The following is a 22236-nucleotide window of genomic DNA, read 5'->3' as shown; positions in this document are numbered from 1 at the left end:
CACAAGAAGGGATTAGTCTCTGACAACCGCATAAACATGACAACTTTGCTCCCTCCAGAATAAGGAGTATACCTCCAGAGTCGCGGAAACAATAGATAACTATTTTACTCAGTCAATTGTGCATGCTTAGTTTTACCAGAAGTACAGAGAAACAGAGAGACGGGCGTTTTCAGTAAAAGAGGTTATTTATTGAACAGTCTTCTTTATCATGCAAGAGAAGTGAGTTGCTACAATCGCAATATTTGTCATAAAGTAAAGTGCGTACAGTGAAATGAGTATTATGAAATAATACTGTAAAAGCATGGTATGGTTTCTGAGCCATACGGTGTTTAAAATGGATAAAATATATACAATGATAAAATCATGACTAAACGTACTCAACTGGTGCCTCTAAGATACGCCTACCCCGGTGTACCTAACCTAAGCCTAGTACATGGGAAGGAGTAAGTGAGCTGTAGTTTGTGTTAAGATAGTTTCTGCCAAGAATCTGAATCAAGAATTCTCTAAGGGTCTAATCAGCTCCGTACCTTGGTTATAGAATGAAGGAGGGCTTGTATCTCTCTCTCAGGACTCGATCTCCCAGTAACCCGCAAGGGTGACAGAGAAACACTGGAGCTGGATTTCTCGGCAGGAGAAAAGAGAGCGTTTCCCTCAGTGCGTCAGCGGGAGGGTCGGCTTCCTTCGGCACTTGCTACAGCAGGGCGTCGGGCAAGTAGATAGTCGATCTGCTTCAAACCACCGTGTGTTTTGCTAGGGCAGATGCTGGTATATTTATACCTGGAAGGTGCTGAGTTTGACGTAAGGTTGTACATAAGATGTCACTAAGAACTCGCAGTTCTTTCAGGACTCCGGGAGTTCTAGGACAAATCAATACAGAAGCAGGGGGAATTCCCGGGCTGCTGGAGGCTTGGTTTGTTTAAGAACGCGTTGTGCTTTCTAGGAGTCTATGGGAGTAGCCTTGCCGTATTTGGACTGCATTGGCTATGTCTTAATATGGGTATGATTCTTATACCTATATAAGGATATGATTTGATATAACCACATAAGGGCATAAATTGGGAATATTTACTAGAGTCCTAGATTCGTCTACAACACTACCTCAACTATCACACAATGATACATTCACCCACAAGCAAAACACCACTCTATTGTATACAACTAACAAATCCTCCCATCGCCAACACAACCCAAATCCACACTATTCGTAAATATATCCCATCCAGAGACACACCCTGTACTCATTCAAAGCACCAGCTCTACCCTTAACTTACCCCTAACAGAATAACCTTTCTGTCACCACGAAACCTGTACTCAACCTTCCATCATTTCATCCATCAACACCCTCCTGCTATTTTTACCAAAAGAATACAACCACACAACCCTTACATTCTACTCTACCACACATATTACCTCTGCCAGCTATCATATCTAACACACACACTCATAACTCTTGTTCATACCCTCTCATGTACCACATACACTCCTTTGTAAAACACTCTTTATCATTCAGCTTCCAACCATCAACAATACTTTACATACAAATACTTCTCAGAAAACAATTATATCATCATTTACTCTCACTACTCCTCACAACCAAAATATAACACACAAACCAGCACAACAAAGTCTCACACACACACACCACATCATAATACTTTCCATCACAAGCTAGAAACATACACTCACTCTCACACTCCTGGCTACATAAATAATACACACTCTAAACTAACTCTACTTCCAAGCTTTCTCTCTTCCCCATCCCTAACACATATAAATCAACACAGCAACTCTCTTTCAACCGCCTCTCATTCTTTGGACACTATAGAGCCTTGCAACATAACCCATATGCTGTGCCACCTCCCCTAACTCATACACCTTCCACCTTAAATAGACACAAACAAAATAAACTGCACGTCACTCTTCAAAACTTTGCTTTTCCATGCCTACATCACAGCAAGGCTAATCTATAAACACAAAACACACATCACCCACTCACTCTCAACAATCATCTCTACCACCTACACATGCAGGCACAACATAATGCCTTCTTAACCTGCTGGGCAAGGAATGCGATTCAAAAAAGTTACACTGTTGCTATCCTCATTCAGCTAATACCAGCACTAAAGACACACTTACTACATGTCAACAAACTACTGTACACTCTTCTAAAAAACAAAGTAACACCATCACCAAAGCACATTCTCTAAACTGCCTACTAATTATTGCTCGACCACTCTCTAAAAATAAGCATCACATGTACAACCTTCTTACTGACACACAATCTGACTTACTTTTCATAACTGAACTTATGGTTGTGAGATGACGTGGCTCCAGTGTTGCATGAAGCCGTTCCTCTAGGCTGTAAAATTATCACACAAAATTGTACAGGCAAAAAAGGAGGTGCCTTCGCTGTTATATTCAAGCAAACATTGAATATCACTAAAGCTGACACCCTCTCCATACAAGGTTGTGAGGCCCTCTTCACACGATGTAACCCTACACCATCTCCCTCCAGTAACTTACTACTCTTTTACAGACCTCCTCCTAGCAATGCAACATTCCCAGACAGACTCCTAGACACAGCTTATAACCTGATAGCACTACACTCCAACCTATGCATTCTTGGTGATTTAAACATTTGGTTGACAAACCAATATGCCCCATCCGAAATCAGTCATCACTGGCCTAGACACACTGAACCTACATCAGGTCATCCACAAACCCATACACATCACTAGACATATCCTTGATGTCATTTTTGCAAATACATAACTAGCTACCTTTCAAACAATGAATCCAGACACATGGTCAGACCACCATGTGCTTGCTTTCTGACATAAAACAACACAACATAACTCCCCTAAAACCACCTTACACACATCCACCTAAGTACCATGGAATACACTCAATTCTGTACATTTAGAAACACAACTAACATCCAATACAGAACTAGGCACAATACATTCAATTCATAAACTATATGAGTGGCTACAGGAAGCTTTTGTTATCCTAATACCACTAAGGATAACAAAATTGGACAAAAGAAAAGTGGTAACTTTGAAAATACAGAGCTAAAAGACATAACAGCAAATTAGACAGCCTCAATGCACCTGGCTCAAAACAAACACCAATGAAGACATAGTTCACCCATAGAAACTTAATAAATTATACAAGTCAGCAATCAAAAAAGCTAAAAGATTAAACAATTCATATAGATTTCAAAATGCTAAATGTGCAAATAAAGAATTCTGTAAAATTCTCACTGAATTTCGTCCAGGTTACCAAGAAGGAACTCATCCCATTACTCAAGAATTCACAGACAAACTAGCAAATCATTACACAACCAATTAAAAAAAATAGAAAACCACCAGCACCTACCTTTTTTCCAAATAACCCAGCCTCTGAATTCCTTCCAACAAAGTTTGCAAAGTGACCTGCCAGCAGCACTCCTGACCCATGTCCACCATAAACCTTCAGGAAAATTGGCCTAACTACCTCTGCTGCCACATCAGTAGGAAGAATCATCAACAATTCCTGAACTACAGGCTTATTTCTGGAAGGCATGATGAAGACATACATACACCATTACTAAAGAACACAAACAAAGACCCTCTCAACCACAACAATCAAAGACGAACTGCAAATTGACCTTTCCTGTGTATTCTGATAGAAGGAGCAGCATTTTCCCAGATGTCACAGTTTTTTTAAGGTAATTCCATACTTTCAGACTTCCAAACAGGATTCTGTCCAGAAAAAAACAGAATCTACCCTCTTTGCCATCTGAGATGACCTAAAGAACATAGTTAACTGAAATGGGGTTGCTGCACTATTTCTCTTGATCCTCTCAACTGCTTGACCCAGTTCACCATGACACTCTAATACAAAGACTCTACAGGAGACTGCTCTCGACTAGATCACATCCTATTCATTCTCCCCTTTCGCACCCAAACCATACTTTGCAAAAGCAGGGGTCCTTCAAGGCACTATCATCTCACCCATGCGTTTCCACATCTACATAAAGTCATTACCGGCACTGATTAATGAATTTCATCTCACATGTTATAACTATGCAGATGACACACAAATATTCCTCAAACTGAAAAGCCACACATACATTTGAAACTCACACATTTGCAGTTGCCTCAGAATCGTGGATCAGTGGATTATATGGCGCCATCTTAAATGTATTTATTTATTCTACTTGTGAGGCGCACAAATCATCCCCAAAGGGAGCTCTAGGCACCTTTAGAGTGTGAGAACAGACTGTAAGTGGGAACCTACTGAGTGAATAGCCTTGTTTTTAAGAGTTTCTTAAATGTGGTGAAGTCCGAGCATGTTTGGATGGATGAAGGTAGCCAATTCCAGAGATGGGGGGCCAGGAATGAAAAGGTGCCACCTCTGAACTTCGTCGTTGTAATACGTTTGGGGAATGGAAGCAATAGATCACTCAATCTAAGCTGACGTGCCAGGATATATGGCTGCAATTTCTGCCTAAGGTAGCCTGGACCATTCCCAAGCAGGGTCTTACACACCAGGCGGAGAAGTTTAAAGAGGGCACGCTGTTTGGTCGGGAGCCAGTGAAGGGAGTGGAGACGGGGAGCGGATGAGTAGATTCAGGTCTAGGCGAGCAACTGAGTTCTGCACTACTTGGAGCCTGGCCAGAAGGCCCTCATTACTACCCACGAAGAAGGCATTGCCCTAGTCCAGGCAGCTCATTATCAGAGCTTGTGCCAGAGTCCTCCTGGCATGGAGAGGAGTCCATTGAAAGACCTACTTGAGGGTTTGCATGAGGCCAAAACAGGTTCCAGTGACTGTTTTGACATACTTACTCACAGTGAGCTTGTAGTCCATCATTATTCCTAGGTTCCTTGCATTTTTGTTGGAGGTTGGTGGAGGGCCCAGCTCTGAAGGCCTCCAGTCCACTGACCAGTCTGCATGTGCCTTCCTGAACAGAAGGATCTCTGTTTTGGTCATATTCAGTTGTGGACAGTTTTTGGACATCCATGTGGCTACTGTCAGTTAGCATTGTTAAAATCTCACTTTGGTCAGAATGGGGTCATGGTCTATGCTGATGATCAGTTGTGTGTCATTGGCATATGAAATAGTTTCAAAACCATAGGATCTTAGGAGTCATGCCAGGGGGGCCATATAAACATTAAATATTGTGTCGTTCAAGATTGAGCCCTGTGGTACCCCCTTATCTAGAGTTGAGGATGCTGATGTGTGCTCGCCCAACTGGACCAAGTTTGTACGTTCTGACAGGATGTTAATCAGCCATTCAAGGGCTTTACCTCTGATACCAAACTCCCAAAGTCTTTGTGCTAAGATCTAATGGGAGATGGTAACAAATGTGTCTGAAAGGTCTAAAAGTACCAACATGGCCTCAGATCCCTGGCCTAGTGTCAGTTTAATATTGTCCGTGACTGATACTAATGCAGCCTCCGTGCTATGTGAGGCACGAAAGCCTGATTGCGAGGGATCCAGCAGATGGTTAGGTTCCAGGTAGGATACTAGTTGGGCATTCACTGCACACTCTAGAACTTTGGAGACAAAAGGAAGAAGGGAGATAGGTCTGTAGTTTGCCAAATTCTGTGGGTCTGCTGTAAATTTTTTCAGAGGGGGCTTAATGTATGCTGCTGTAGGGAGAGGTTACATAGGTCTATAATGGGAGTGCACAGAATAGGGGATAACGTGGTAATCACAATCAGAAATACTCACATGTGGCAATTGGAAAATAATGACCAACATGCTGCTGGGCCTGATGACCTGGGAACACTGCCTAAAGTATCTAAGCAAGTAAAAAAACCTTAGAATTATCATGGCCTTCAAGTTATCAATGAATGCCCAACTGGACAAACTAGCAAGATCAACCTTCATTACTATAACAACTATGCAATGCATCTTCCTCCGCTTGCAATTTCCACACAAGGTTCAGGCTACTATCTCTCTTGTACTGTTTAAAATTGAATACACCAATAGCCTTTACCATAGATCATCTTTATCACATATGAAAAGACAACAACAGATTCAGAACTCTGCTGCCAGACTATTTATTTAGATTATATGTATATATCTAGATATGTCTATTGCTTTGTATAAATGTGTATAATAAATGTGTTTATAAAAACACAGATATTCATTAGGTCTGTTTAACAAGTGTACATATTACTTATGGTTATATTGCTCTATGTTTAAAATGTATGTAGGTCACTGCATAAATAGGTACATTTTTATCATAACTATCTACAATTGCTTTACTATTGACTTATTAAAAGGGATAAAAAATAAAAATAAAATATATATATATATATATATATATATTCACTGAAAAAAACATAGGTTTCACAGCAGTTATAGTTAGGAATTAGCATTTAAAAAACCTATTAAATTCACTGAAAAAAACATAGGTTTGACACCAGTTATAGTTAGCTGGAAATTTTACTGACATAAAACCATTGAAATTCCCACGTTATAGTTAGTTGGACTCACTATAACTCGCGCGCCCGCAATGCACTGCTGATGATGTCACATATTACATCATTCATGACATGGTTAGTGACATCACTGATGACATCACTGATGATGACATCAGGAATGTCATTTGAGATGCCATCAGTGATGTCATCAGTGATGTCACTGACCATGTCATGAGTGATGTAATATGTGACGTCATCAGCAGTGCATTCCGGGCGCGCAAGTTATAGTTAGCTGAGCTAATTATAACAGAGGAATTTCAAAGGTTTTGTATGAGAGAAATGTTCAGCTAACTATAACGTGTGACACCTATGGTTTTTTCAATGAATTTGCAAAGTTTTTTAAATGCTAATTCCTAACTATAACGTGTGCGAAACCTATGGTTTTATCAATGAATTTGCAAGGTTTTTTAAATGCTAATTCCTAACTATTACGTGTGTGAAACCTATGTTTTTTTCAGTGAATTTCAAAGGTTTTGTAAATGATAATTTACAAATGCATTAATTATTATGTCTTTCTTTTTATAGTAATTTCTTATATTTTTAATATAAATATTTATATTTATTTTATTTTTTAGAATATCTTTCATATTCTTATTATAAGATAATAACAAAACTAAATTGCAAAGTAATTTTTGGATAAATTATTGCTTGACGTCGGTTGCAAGTATAACACAGCTCCAGCAATTCTCTTGGGGCCCTTTGCTCACAATGTGTATCAATCCTTACACCTGCTTCAAGCATGTGCGAGGTTTTGACGCAGCATAAGCTCAATAGTCACTGAGTAAAATGTTATACATTTCACTCAGTCACTTGATGTGAAGGACATCTAACATGGGCTTCGATTGGAATTCCATAGAGCATATTATCAAACCCATTATCGCCACTTTAGCGACACTTTCCTGCCGCTAAAGTGGCGATAATTTTGTCGCCCAGGCTTGATATTATGGCCCAGAGTGCGTAGTGTACAGTAGCTTCTCAGTAAAATGTATAATTACCTCCGAGCAGTGACAACAGATAGCTTACAACAGTCTGACAAACAGATTCACAACCTTATTACGCCACTTTTGAGTCACTTTTAACATGGGTAAAGTGATGCAAGGAGCTAGTAAATATACGTCTAACTTTTCAAGAAAAAATCTCAACTCCAGACTCTGCAACACAGTTTTAATGTCGTTTTCTCTCTCTTTCTCTCTCTCTCACTCTCTGTGACATCATTTCTCTTTCTCTCTTAAACTTAGACACTGCTGTCTGCTTGGACGTGTAGAAGAATTGTTGAAATGAAGTTGTCAATCCAACTGGCTGAAGTGTTTGGCCTCAAGGTTTATACAATGGTAAGCACAGAGACCTAGATCTACAAATCCTTCATAGGAATGCATTAGAAATAATTTGGCATATCGGGCGTTAGTAACGCAGTAGGCACTTCCATATAGACACCACTTGAATGCGGCACTATAACAAGTAAAATGTACCAGGTACACTGCACTCGTAAAGTTGTAAGGGTAACTTTTATTTATGAAAGTAGAGAGGACCATATTATCAAACCTTGGCAACAAAATTAGTGCCACTTTATCGGCAGCAAACTTCCGATAAAGTGGCCATAATAGGTTTTTTATTATGCTCTATTGAATTCCCATCGAAGCTCATGTTAGATGTGAAGGACATCTAACATGAGCTTCGATTGGAATTCCATGGAGCATATTATCAAACCCATTATCGCCACTTTAATGACACTTTCCTGCCGATAAAGTGGCGATAATTTTGTCACCCAGGCTTGATATTATGGCCCAGAGTGCGTAGCGTACAGTAGCTTCTCTGTAAAATCTATATTTACCTCCGAGCAGTGACAACAGATAGCTTACAACAGTCTGACAAACAGATCCACACCCTTATTACGCCACTTTTGAGTCACTTTTAACATGGGTAAAGTGATGCAAGGAGCTAGTAAATATACGTCTAACTTTTCAAGAAAAAATCTCAACTCCAGACTCTGCAACACAGTTTTAATGTTGTTTTCTCTCTCTTTCTCTCTCTCACTCTCTGTGACATCATTTCTCTTTCTCTCTTAAACTTAGAGACTGCTGTCTGCTTGGACGTGTAGAAGAATTGTTGAAGTGAAGTTGTGAAGTCTACTTCCTTATGTGTTTGGCCGCAAGGTTTATACAAAGGTAAGCACAGAGGCCTAGATCTACAAAGCCTTCATCGGAATGCATTAGAAATAAGTGCCATAACGGGCGTCAGTAACACAGTAGGCACTTCCATATAGACACCACTTGAACGCGGCACTATAACAGAACTGGAATGTACGAGTCACACTGCACACGTAAAACCGTAGAGTTACCAAAACTTGTAGGGGCATAGTATCAACAACGGCGATAAAATTATCAGCGGTTTGATAATATGCCCTTGTGAATTCCCATAGTAGCCCAGGTTACCACCAGAACCTGGACTGCGATGGGAATTCACAACACCATATTATCAAGCCCATTATCGCCGCTTTAGCTGCAGTTTCCTGCCGCTGAAACAGCGATAATTTTATCGCCGTTCTCATTTACTCACATCTACATAATTCTAAACTCTAATTTTCTTTTTTCTTTTGCAGATTACCAATCGGACACCTTTTGGAATCCATTTCACTATTTGTTCATAACATTGTTTAAGTTATTTTTCCAGTTCTAATATAGTTATAATTGAGTTTTGTTTATTTATTGTTTAATAAAGTTAATTAAAAAAAACGACATACTTCTTTTATTTTGTGGGGGAGGGGTATGACGGCCCACGATTAAAAATTATGTTGAAATACTATAGTAAGATATTCAAGACTACGATTGAAAACTACTGAGTTCTAACTAACAGATATAATAAAAGCAACGGTGAGAAACTACTTAAATGGCGGTGGACGGAGTACGTAATCAACATTTGGCGCCTCGGCACTACCTTTCAAATAAATATATAAAAAATATGACTATTAATACTGTACAAAAGTACAGCAGCAGATGACACACACGAACCGGGAAAAGAAAGCGACAGATTTACTAACTGATATAAAGAAAGGTTTGCTTGTTGAACTTGAAGAAAAAGAAAACATGGGCTTTGAAACGACGCTGAGCATGCGAAGAGAGTACAATTGCTACACCAAAAAAAAGGAAAGCCTTACATACTATCATAGAAATGAAGGAGCACATTATCAACAAAAGGCGCTACATTATCGCCGCTTTTATCGACAGGAAACTGCTGATAAAGCGGCGATATTGCGCTTGATAATAGGCCCTTGTAACTTCCCATAGTAGCCCAGGTTCTTGTGTTAACTTGGGCTCCTATGGTTATTCACAAGGGCATATTATCAAGCCCATTATCGCCGCTTCATCGTCTTTTGTTGATAATATGGCTCGTTGCTCTTTTTTTGACCAGTAAACTTACGTGCATATTATCAAGGACCGGTGTTAACATTATCGCTGTTTTATTGGCAGGAAACTGTCGATAAAACAGCGATAATGAGCTTGATAATACAGCCTTGTTATTTCCCATAGAATCCCATGTTAACACCAGAACATAGGCTTCTATGGGAATTCACAAGGACGTATTATCAAGCCCACCCTCCCAACATTAATAAAAAACCATAGGCCCTTGTAAATTCCCATAGCAGCCCAAGTTCTTTTTTTTTTTTATCTTTATTTGATTTTACAACAGTTATTACCCAAACTACCCCCCCCCCCTGGTTACACAAGGAAAAAAAAAAGAAGAGAGAAAAGGGAAGATAAATAGGAGAAAAGAGAAAACATAGGAGGACAGAAATATACCAATACTCCCCGACGAAGAAAAAAAATATATATACATATACAAACATATGCATAAATCATTGAAAAAATACAGTATTTATCAATCCATTCAATTAGGGAGGACCATATCTTATTACCCTTTATCCGGCGCCTGTTGCCTTTTGTTTTGTATATAGCCATTTCTAAATTAAAAATTGCTAACAGTCTGGAGAACCATTGTTGGAATGAAGGAGCGATGGGATCTAGCCAAGCTGAAGCTATACAAATCCTTAATACTGCCATTGCAATAAAAATTAATTCATGTCCAATTATCGGGTCTATGGAATTCGATACCCCCAAAACTATCATTTCATTTGATAATGTTATCTCTGTTTTTAACACTAAGGTCAGAATATTTTGGATACTAGTTTTTAGAGATGTTAATCCTACACATGAGGAGAAAATGTGTATACAGTCGGCGTTAGGTAGCATACATCTAAAACAACAAGTGCCCTTCCCACTCCCCCATTTAGCAATTCTATCCGGAGTATAATACATGAAAAAACACATTTTGTAAAACTGCGTCTGTAATTTAGTCGACATAATCACAGATTGTGACAGGGCATAGGCATGTTCAAATTCTTCCATTGTAATAGTTATTTTATTTTGCCATTTTTTTACTGTTTTCTCTAGGTTATCCGGAAATTGTTTTAACAAGAGAGAGTACATCTCTCCAATCCTGAATCTTTCCTTGGGGGTACAGAGTATCTCAGCTATGTCTATTTTATCAAATGTTGTATTTCTCCTGGTGTGTTGTAGTAAAAAAATCTAATTTGGCGATACTTAAAGAAATCTCTCCATTCTAGGTGATATTGTTCTCTTAATTCCTCAAAGGAGAGTAGCCCTTCTGTTGAGAAAAAACATCCAATGTGAGTGATTCCGGCGGCATTCCACCTGTTTATGCACATATCACTAAATATTTCAGGGAGAGATGGATTTTTTAGGAGAGGTGAGTAGAATGACAGACGCCCTATACCCAACAATTTTCTCACATTCTTCCACACTTTAAAGCTACCCATTAATGTTTTAAGTCTTACTTTTTTGTGATAGCTGTCATAGAGATATCTCCAGAGATAGCCAGTAGTTTTATTACCCAGAATTAACTATTAGATGGAGGAACCATCACTTACCGAGATTGTCCCTGTCTCTTTAAACAGAAAGAGCTCATGACTATGTAACAAAACCGAAGCCCAGTAATAAGCCCTTAAATTTGGGAGGGCTAGTCCCCCTTTCTCTTTAGGGAGCGTCAATAATTTATATGCTCGGCGGGGTTGGGAGTATGCCCAGATAAAATTCAAAAAGGTGCGCTCCATTACTTTAAACCATTGGTCTGATATTTCTAAATTAATTGATCTGAAGATGTAGAGAAGTTTGGGAAAATACACCATTTTTGAAGCATTCACCCGACCTATCAGGGACAGATGTAAATTATCAATACGGCGAAGATCTTTCTGCATTGTATCTAACGTAGGTTTCATATTTATATCAACTAGATTCCCTAGTTTAGAGGTGATACAGATACCTAGATATGCGGCCTTTTCCGTTACACGGGTGTCTGTCATATCACATTTGTTGTTCAGGATTATTTGTGTCTTCCCTTGGTTCAGTGCGTACCCTACAACTTTCCCAAAGTCTTCTGCCTCTGCTTCAATGATAGGCATAGCCAGGTTTGGGTCAGCGGTCACTATGGCGATATCGTCGGCATAGGCAAGGGTTTTTGTCAGGTGTCCTTGTGTCGAGATAGGTACTATGCCACCGTTGCTTTCCAATCGACGGATGAAGGGGTCGATGTAGATTGCGAACAGCAACGGTGAGCACGGACACCCCTGTCGCATTCCTCTTGATATTATCAGTTCTTTAGAAAGGCTACCATTGACCTTAACCATAGCTCGAGGGTTAATGTATAATTTCTGGACAGCCTGTATGAACCCTTGCTTGAATCCTACCTGGGACATTGCGAGCCACAGGAATGGCCAGGAGACCCTGTCGAAAGCCTTCTCTGCATCGAGAAGTACTAGCTCCATAGGGTCTCCTGCCACCTCGGTGTTATCAAATAAACGAATCACTCGCCGAATATGATTGGCGTTTTCCCTTCTGGGGACAAAGCCGTGTTGAACCTTTGCAATGATTTTATGGATGATTGCTGAAATGCGGTTAGCTATTAATTTAGAATATATTTTTGAATCAACATTGATCAAAGTGATAGGTCGATAAGACCCCATCTGATCCGGGGGTTTGTGATTTTTTGGAAAGATCACTATTTTGGCCATGGACCAAGAGGTTGGGGGCTGCCCCCCTATAAATATATGCACAGAGAGGTCTAATATTAAATCCTTAAGTTGGTCCATAAAAACTACATAAAATTCCAAAGGAATATTATCCAATCCTGTTGCTTTCCCACAGGGAAGATTTTTTATTCTATTACTTTTACTAATTCCTCAATGCTCGGAATCCTCTCTAAAACTCCCTGATCTTCTTCATTAAGTTTATCAAATGTATCTTTATCAAGGTATTGTTTTATTTTTTCTGGATCTGGTTCGCTATCCTCAGTATATAGCGTGCTATAAAAGCGCTAGAATGCCTCTCTTATTTTCGCTGAATCAGATATCAGGCCTTCGGTTGGGTCTTGAATCTCACATATATTATTATGTGAAGCTAGCTGTCTCATACGAATGGCCAGCTGATGACCAACTAGCTCACCATCCTCATAAACTTTTTCACTGTGAGTGGCAGCTTTTTTAATCGTTTTGTTAGTGAAAATGTTGGTGATACTCGCTTTGGCAATTCCCACCTGATATTGTCTATTCGTAATATCTTCTGTGGCAAGGGAGTCTCGCGTTGCCCTTATAAGATTTTCATCAGCATCCTTCAGAACCTCCTGTAGTTCAGCGAGAGACTCCCTTGTCAGTTTATTAGTTCTTAATGAGTATTGCATTGTTTCTCCCCTGATCCCTGCCTTTAGAGCATCCCACACAAAATTTACAGAGGTGCTCCCATAATTATCTTTTATAAAGTTGGTGATCCTGCCTTTCATATGATTGCAGTATTCATTCTCAAGAAGGTAAGGATCTCTCAAATGTCCATACTCTCGGTGTCTGATTCATATGGGCCAAATTAAACGTACACAACAAGGGATTGTGATCTGAAAGAACACGTGGTAGTTTTTTTACTTCCGATATGGTTCTTAATGAATTGGACATCAGAAAGTAGTCCAACCTAACGTGTGTCTGGTGCGGATTTGAATAAAACGTATAACCTGGGTCATTAGGGTTCGACTTTTGCCATCCATCAGCTAACCCATGTGTAATGCATAGCTGCTTTATCGCCCTAAAGACTTTAGGCTTCCGCCCATGATACTGCCAGTCGTCTCCCATTGACCAGTCAGGAGGGAGGTTTATATTAAAGTCCCCACAAATAAGTAATGGCAGTGGCCAGTGGGAGAGTTCACTGGAGACCTGATCAATTACGGAGGGGTCGTCACAATTACTCCCATAGATAGAGCAGATGGTCATTGGTTGAGGTTGTCCCACCTGTAACTCTGTGATTGCCCATGTTCCATATTTATCGTTTTTTGTCCGAATAAAGCGGTTTCCCACAGCTTTTGCTAAAATTGCCACCCCTCTTACCCGAGCGCCCTGCGTAGTGGCACCAATCAGATTGTATCCCAATATTTTTAGTAGATGAGATCGTGAACCTTCAATATCGGTCTCCTGTAAACAAACTAGGTTAGCACCCATAGTTTGTAGACCTACTGAGACCATCTGTCTCTTTTTTATATTGTTTAAACCACAAATATTTAGTGATAGAATTCTTATCATCCCCATTTCATTAATTTACACATGTTTACAAATACTTTAGATACTTTAGATACATTGAGCTCCAAACTCTGTTTGACCAGCCCTTATCCCCCCCCTCGCCCCCCGCACCTCCCTCCCCCCACCCACCACCACCTCTGGAGGTTACCTGACCCTTACGGGGCCAGGAATGTGACATCTGCCGTTTCAGGACCGAGTGAGCCCGGTGTGAGCTCCCCCTGAAGCTAGTTAGCATCCTGGTTAGGCAAGACTGAAGAGAGTAAATAAGAAAGAAGAAGAAGATAAAGAAAAGAAAAAGGGAAGAAGGATTGAAAATATTTCAGATTTGTTTTTTATTTTTTGTTGTTTTTTTTTTCCGCAGCATTACTTTAGATCCTGGAGTTCTGCTAAATAGTTTTTAGCCTGTATCTCGGAGATAAAGCTGCGGGTCCCCCCTTTCTGTACAATCTTTAGTCTAGCAGGGCTTTGGAAGAAGACTGATGCCCCTAGTTTCTGGAAGGGGTCGAAGAATTGTCTTAATCGCCATCTCCGCTCCACTGTGGCATGTGCAAAGTCTGGCCTGGTGAAAAATGTTATGCCATCAAATGATCTTTTGCTGGTGGGTCGGGCTAGATCGTAGAGAGCCTCACGAAGTAGAAAGTTCCCAAAGAACACTAGCATAGCACAAGGGTGTTGTGGTGCTTTATTGCGGTTCTTGATCATCAGAGGAAATCTGTGGGATCTTTGAACCTCTTTCTCCCAATCCCAGGATTGTAAGTCAGGAAAGGAGTTCTGAAGGAGTGAGATCATAAATTTCCTAGGATCGTCCTATTCACTACCTATGGGTATTCCTAAAATACGGAGATTATTGCGTCGTTGGCGATTTTCCTACTCCTCGAACTTCCACATCATGTCTTTGACAGCTTCCTCATGCTCCTCGGATTTAGTTTGTAGGGAGGTAACATCTTTCTCCAATTGCTCCGTTCTCTCTTCGGCTGTCGTCATCCGGTCAGCGATTTCTGCACAGGTCCTCCCCACCTTCCTGACCGCACCTTGAAGTTTTTTTGCCGCAAGACGGGATCTGCGGTTGTTGGATTTAACTTCGGCTTGAAAACTTTTGATGGAATGGAGGAAATCTCCAAGAGCTAGCTCCTTTCCCTCCTTTCCCTTCTGGCTGGCAGGATCAGTCGGTTCCATCCTAGTACTTATAATTGTTTGATTCCCCCGGAGGCATCCGTAGAGTTGGAGCGAATCATAAAAGGTGGTGTACCGCTGTAATCCCATGTCAGTTCTGGAGCGATTTCTTCTTTGTCCGATAAGCCTTGCTCTTTCCTGAGACGGTCTCTGTCTCTTTTTTTTGCAGTTTTTTAGAGAAACGCTGTTTTTGTACATCCGAAATAGAGCTGGCGCTATTATACCACTTGCCTCCTTCCTCCTCACTTGATAGGAGATACTCACATCTGACTTCAATGACTCATCCGTGAGGGAGTAGTACAGATCTGGATTGTCCGGAGTGCAGGGGATATTCTCCTGTTGTGTTTTCTCCAAAGGATCTTGTGCAGGGTCCAACCCCTCAGCCCCTGAAGTATGGTCTAGTAAGAGCGCATGAGAGGAGCTAGCAGTGTTTTCTTCAAGACAGTCATGTATAGGGAGGGCAGCGGGTGAAGCCGGTTCACTTAGATTCGTTATCGCCTCTGATAGCGATTCCACGACACTTGAATCAACATTAGCTATATTATCCTTTGTTGATTTAGTCTGAGGGGTCTGACCCCCATCCACACTTAGGGCCCCAAAGCTGGCTGTAGTCAAAGGCTGGCAGCCGTCATTTTCTTTGGCAGGGCAGCCTGAGACTTTTTTAGTGGAGCTGCCACCTGCGGGAAGAGTCTCACTGGCTTATTTACCTGGAAAGTCCTTTCTAGCTAACCCTTTATCGGAGCCCCTGTTTTTAACTGTCAGCGCACCTAGCCTCGGCATATCTCGTTTTATGGTGTCTTGGTTTTTGGTGGGTGACAGCGGGGGCCGGAGCGAGTTGTATGCTAGGGGTCGCGTTGCTCTTAGGTTTAACGGCGCAGCTTCCCTTACCCGACATGTCTTCTTCCCTTTGTTCTCCTATAGCAACAAGGACTATAGCGAGTGAAGATTGTTTCCTTCCTTGTCTTTGGTCCCTTTTCGCGAAGCTGGCAAACGTTAGCCTGTTGGGGTCAGGGTGTGAGTGTCTCCTCCACAGCATCCGTCTCTGCCTGCTCCTCGCGGTTCCCGTGCATTTCACTTCATCACTCGGTTGGCCTGTAGGGGCTTGCTCAGGCCGACATGCATCCAGGATACCAGAGCAAGGACGAGCTCCCTGAGGCACTGCAGCAATGGAGAATGCCCGGAGCCGAGTCCTCTCGAACCGGTAAGAGAGGGGTGGCCGTTTCTCCTGTAATATCATGTTATGTTTCACTTCTTTTTCCCGAATTCTCCCGGTCAGGTTCTTATTTGCATTTTCTTTCTTTTCGTACCATTTCTTGCCTTAGCGCTTCGGATTGAGCGAGGCGTCAGGGGAGTCACATCAGAGCGTCACAGCGGCGATGTTAGCCGGACGCAATCTTCCCCCTCTAAGCAGCCCAAGTTCTGATGTTAACTTGGGCTGCTATGGTTATTCACAAGGGCATATTATCAAGCCCATTATCGCCACTTTATCAGCAGTTTCCTGCCAATAAAAGCGACGATAATGTATCGCCTTTTGTTGATAATATGGCCCATTGCTCTTTTTTTTACCAGTAAACTTAGGTGCATATTATCAAGGACCGGTGTTAAAATTATCGCCGTTTTATTTGCATTAAACTGCCGATAAAACGGCAATAATGAGCTTCATAATACGGCCTTGTTAATTCCCATAGAAGCCCATGTTAACACCAGAACACAGGCTTCTATGAGAATTTACAAGGACGTATTATCAAGCCCACCCGGAGCTGGAAGGTCATTTTACATATCACTGCCCCAGAAATGTGGTGTTCCCCGCAACGTGTACGGGGAAAGAGAGAGAGCTCAAAACATATATATTTTTTAAAAGACCTGAGGGGTGCCGCTCACCGAGACTGCGGGGAGTAGGGCCGTAACCCCCCCCACATACTTCAAAATTAAAGCCAGATGAGTGCCGTTCCCCAGTGCTCGGGGCACCTTACAAGCCCCCATTATGCAGAAAAATTGCCCCCGCAATTTGCCCCCCCGGGACCTAATGAATAAAACAGACTTCTACTTTTTTTTCACCTTTTCCACCGCGTACAAGAACTGCACGAGTACCCCGCCATTTTTTTTTAATAAAAATTTAGCTTAAAGATCCATATACCACCCCCTGACCAAGACTATAGGCTCAGAATGTTTCTACCCTGCCCCGTTTCCTTATTTCTCAACTTTATTTTCCTGTTTTCTTCTGACTCTGCCCTCCCGACAAACATGGCTGCCAACACTTCCTGGTTTGGAGTATTGACAGCCAATCAGCATGCAGCTCCTGCTCATAATTGTATGTATTTCCATACGCATACGCCGCGATTTTTCTTTAAAAAATAAAAAATAAAAACATCTTTGTACGACCCCCTGAGCAAGCCTGGAGGGTCAGAATTTCTCTACCCTCCCCTCTTCCCATATTTCTGAACTTTATTTTACTGTTTTCTTGTGACTCGGTTCTAGCGAGGCATAAGATGGCCGCCAACACTTCCTGGTTTCGAGAGTTGACAGACAGTTCACAGCCAATCAGCATGCAGCTCGCGCTCGTAATTGAACAGATTTCAGTACGCATGCTGAACTCTGTCTCTAGATATCGCTATGATTTTACTTGCAATTTTCTTAGACACTACTGAACAGATTTACACGATTTAACAAAAAGCACAATCTGCGAACAGAACTCTACCTCTCAGCCAAATTTCGTGTAATTCCGTTCAGCCGTTCGGGCTGTAGCCCTGGCTAAAGTTCCCTATGAAAAATTGCATGGGGAAAACACATTTTGGGAACCCCCTTTATTCTCGGCCCCCACTTGACGAATCACTTTCAGGGAAGGAGCGGAACCGAGCAGGTCATTTTCTTGGAGAAATTCACGAAGATTCGTTCACCAGCGCCAAAGTTGTTCCAAATAGAATGTTGTGGATTTCCTATGGAAAGTAGGTCCTAACTATAACTACCTACTGGCAACCGCCAGTAGGTAATATATATATATATATATATTCACTGAAAAAACCATAGGTTATAGACCATATATAGTTAGGAATTAGCATTTACAAAACCTTGAAAATTCACTGAAAAAACCATAGGTTATAGACCATATATAGTTAGGAATTAGCATTTAAAAAACCTTATTTTACTCACACAAAACCATTGAAATTCCATATATAGTTAGTTGCACTAACTATATATCGCGCACCCGCAATCCACTGCTGATGATGTCACATATTACATCATTCATGACATGGTCAGTGACATCACTGATGACATCACTGATGACATCTCAAATGACATCACTGATGACATCACTGATGACATCTCAAATGACATCACTGATGACAACATCCAGTGATTATGTGTTTCTGTAAAGTTTAAATATGTTTTACATATTGAAGAATGAGTGGATGTATAAGTGTCTGAATGAAGGTTTTAGTAGGTGCGTGATTGACTGTATGAGTGAGTGATTAAATGCGTCTTACTAAATGCACGGGTTAGTGACTAAACTGTCTGAAAGTGTGCATCAGCATGTCTGTTGTTGTGCAAGCTGCTGCATGTGTTGATCAGTAGCTATATAAGTAGCTATATGGGTTATTGATTGGTTGCACAAGTATTTGTATGGGAGACTGAGTGTGTGTATGGCTGGCTGGGAGGTGTGTGACTCTGTGCAGATCAATGTGTACTTGTATCAGTGATTCTATAAGAGAGTAAGTATGTGTTAGTATATGTTTTAAAATGTAAGGTACTCTATGTTTAACTGTGTAGATTAGAAAATGGAACTGTGATTGATTCTTTACAGGACTGACTAGGTGTGTGAGTAACTCCATGGATGAGTGGCAGAGTGTGAGTGTCTGTATAGGTGTATGAGTGCATATGATAGTGTTGTAAAGATGAGTGATTGTATGTATGAATGATTGTATGGGTGAATGAGTGAATGTGTGTGTAGACGTAGGAATCAGTGAGTGCGTATGTAGTAACTAGTATTGGTGTGTCAATGGTTTCAAAAATTATACTCTGTATTTAACACTGGGTGTAACAGAGGTTATATTAAAGTGTGAGGAGATGCATTGTATTGTCACATTAATGATATCATCATTGATGTGACCATTGATGTCAAATGAGATATCATCAGTGATGTCATTTGAGATGTCATCAGTGATGTCATCAGTGATGTCACTGACCATGTCATGAATGATGTAATATGTGACATCATCAGCAGTGGATTGCGGGTGCGCGATATATAGTTAGTGCAACTAACTATATATGGAATTTCAATGGTTTTGTGTGAGTAAAATAAGGTTTTTTAAATGCTAATTCCTAACTATATATGGTCTATAACCTATGGTTTTTTCAGTGAATTTTCAAGGTTTTGTAAATGCTAATTCCTAACTATATATGGTCTATAACCTATGGTTTTTTCAGTGAATTTCAATGGTTTTTTAATAGCAAATATCATAAGCTGTCGAATGTCAAGTACGTGGTAAGTAAAAACATTTTTGTGTTTATGCACACTGATCTGCTTTGAATGCTACCCCCCACCCCTCATTTCTATTAGGAGTACTCTCTCTTTGCAGATAGTGAAGGGTAGTTAACGCAGCCCTTTGCCCCCTTTGTAATCCGTCGTGCCTGCTTCTCTCTCCATTTGATTGATTGTTCTCTTTGGTTCATTCTCTATTTACAAACAAGCACAGAGTCAAAATACTCTGTTTAGTCTTTGCAGATAGCGAAAAACCGTGTAAAAAAACAAAAGGAATCGAGCAAAATCAGTAGGCCACTAATGGGATTTCTTTTTGACCTCGCTAAAATAGAAACATTAGGAACAACCTGTTGAAAATAGCAATGCGTATGTACATAAGCGGCGTTCATTTGTGTTCACAGTACCCCTTGTTGATTGTTTGAATCGAGCATTGAATTGTTCGAAGTTGGTTCTCTTAAGGATCTTCTCTGCCTGCAAACGAGGAAGAATAGGAATATTCTCTCTCCCTTTGCAGATAGTGAAGGGTAGGTAACGCAAGCCTTTAACACGTCGTACCTATTTCATTCCTCATTGATTGATTGATTGTCCGAACATTGACTGTTTGGGAATTAGTTCTTTTTGGAGGTATTCCCTGTTTGCAAATAAACGTAGGAAAATCTTTGCAAGTAGTGAAAGGGTACGTAATGCGGACCTTTCTCCCCCGTTGTAATCTGTCATGCCTATCTACTCCCCACTGATTGATGCACCTGTTTCACCCGGACCATTTACTAGACATACGTCATCTGGCCCGACCAGAGAGCACCCCTAGTGAAAAAGACATATGCAATAATAACGAAGTGATCACTGTATCCTGTTAACAGAAACTTTAGCATGAAACAACCTGGAAAGAAAAGAATAGGAAATCGAAAATCAGTAGGCCACTGATGAACATGAACTTTTATTAAACAACGAACAAAGAAACGATAACATAACGTAATGATAAAACCTATTAATGTCCTAGAAACAAGAAAACGTTAGAAATATGCCAGTGGTGAGAGACCAGAAAAACAGTAAGAGAAACCAAATCACCCCTCGCTGTCCCACCGCCTGCCACGCCCAAAAAATCGATAGACTAGGGAAAATGCAAGTCAGTAGAACATCCGCCCCCACTCTGGAAACTTCCAAGGTGGGGCAGGGTTCCGGCTACGCCCAGCCGGGAGCAGCCCATATAAAGCAGGTCCTGCTGCCACGCCTCGGCCAGGAGATCCTAACGTAGGGTGTAGCCGGAGGAGAGGCCGAGACCAGCGGGACCCGGCCAGGGGATTGCCTTTACAACGCTGAACAGTTGCAGGGGGGGGGAATGTCTCCTCGACCCTCCCCTCTCTCTCCCAGTCCGGCCGCGGTGGCCCTTGAGAGTTGCAGGTAGTCCCGCCACATGCTCTTCCGGTCCGGCCACCAACGGTCGGGGGGCCGAGGCCGACGGGATCCGGCTGCAGCCAATAAACCAAGAAACCCGTTAATGGGGCCAGAGCCAGGGGCGTCCGGCCGACATCTACCGGAAGCCCGGCCCGAAGACGGACGGGACACTTCTTCTTTCTTGAAAAATGGCTGCGACAACACTGGGGGGGGGATGTCTTGCACATGCCTCCGACCCCCCCCCCCCTCGTCCTCATCGCCTGGTCCGGCCATAACAAATCTCAAGCGAGACGCCGTGGGGTGCACTGGGAGGGAGAGACGGTGCGAACAGGCCTCTCCCGCCTCCCCAGGTGGAGGCTTCCCAGCTGCACCCTCAGCGCTCCAGGCGCCCGGAAAAGGGTTCTTCCACTGTGGCTATGCTGCAACGTCTCGCCCGGCAGGGTGGAGCCCGTCCGCTCATTTGACCCCGCGATCGCCAGTAGCTACCGAACTCTCAAAATGGCGGTCGACCTGGCAAGAGCGGGCCCAGCATAAAGAAATGGCCCGGTCACTGGTTGACTCCACCACCGTAGTCCTCCACGACCTTGAAGATTCTAGAGGAGCCGCGGGAGTCTCCGACCCCCGATGGGGAATGACTGCCATGATCACCCGTGGAGTGACGAAACTGTATCCGCGGGACGTCGGCGCCAGCCTCACTTTGAATTACTAGAATCCTGCAGACCTCACTTCCGGTGAAAGCACAGTGTGACCCGGTAGGAAAAATTGTTGCACCCCCTCCCCTTTTTGACTGATAGTTCAAACCACCGATCCTTTCCTTTGCCCTTTTAACGGAACTTTGGACTGCCTCCCCCTCTTTTACATTTTCTAGAGAAAACAAAACATTAACCACTACAATAGCATAGCAGTTGACACCAGAACTGTTTTCAAATTGAAAACCAACAACATCTTCAACAGAATCCTTTTTGTTTCTGCTGTGACCCTGCTACAGCACAGGCATTGTCCCCAGCAGTAATTCTGCAATGCCGCTAAGAATAGCTGTGGTGCCTACTGGACTCACTCACCCCCGCGGCGCCCCACGCCGT

The sequence above is a fragment of the Lissotriton helveticus genome, chromosome 1_1 (assembly GCF_964261635.1).
Source record: "Lissotriton helveticus chromosome 1_1, aLisHel1.1, whole genome shotgun sequence".
Lineage (NCBI taxonomy): Eukaryota > Metazoa > Chordata > Amphibia > Caudata > Salamandridae > Lissotriton > Lissotriton helveticus.
Note: the sequence above shows the minus strand (reverse complement) of the source record.